General features: G+C 45.7%; 1 protein-coding gene across 12 annotated transcripts in view; it reads left to right on the top strand.

The window, feature by feature from the left end:
- Positions 1-387, top strand: part of COMTD1 (catechol-O-methyltransferase domain containing 1) — a 66,222-nt gene that overhangs the window by 9,000 nt on the left and 56,835 nt on the right. The window lies entirely within an intron of this gene.

Here is a 387-nt window from a genome sequence, read left to right as displayed (position 1 = left end):
TTTCCCCTCTATTATAAGAATTAACCATACCTGGGCCTCATTTTGTCCTTTGAAGGGTTTGTTCAGACCTGTCAACAGTCCTCCAGTTCCTTCTGGCAATGCCTCCGATCACTATAGAGCAGATGGAATAGGAAGCAAAGCTTCAAGCTGGGGGTCCTCCTACAATATGTGGTACTGACAGGCAGGGCTTTAGATAGCAAGGTACTGTCTTGGGGAAGGTGTGAAGACTGACTAATGGATCCAGCTCTTTGTAGCTCATGGTTCACAGCTGTAACTTTCAGCCAGAAAACAGTTTAAAAGGGCTTAAATGGATCCAAATTCTGCCTGTTTTGGCCCAGGGAGGGAAAAGGGAAGGGAAAGAATCCTGAGACGAGACCATATGGTAAA

Source organism: Alligator sinensis, unplaced genomic scaffold (assembly GCF_000455745.1).
Source record: "Alligator sinensis unplaced genomic scaffold, ASM45574v1 scaffold109_1, whole genome shotgun sequence".
Lineage (NCBI taxonomy): Eukaryota > Metazoa > Chordata > Crocodylia > Alligatoridae > Alligator > Alligator sinensis.
The sequence above is the reverse complement of the archived record's forward strand: the minus strand, read 5'-3'. Positions and strand labels throughout refer to the sequence as shown.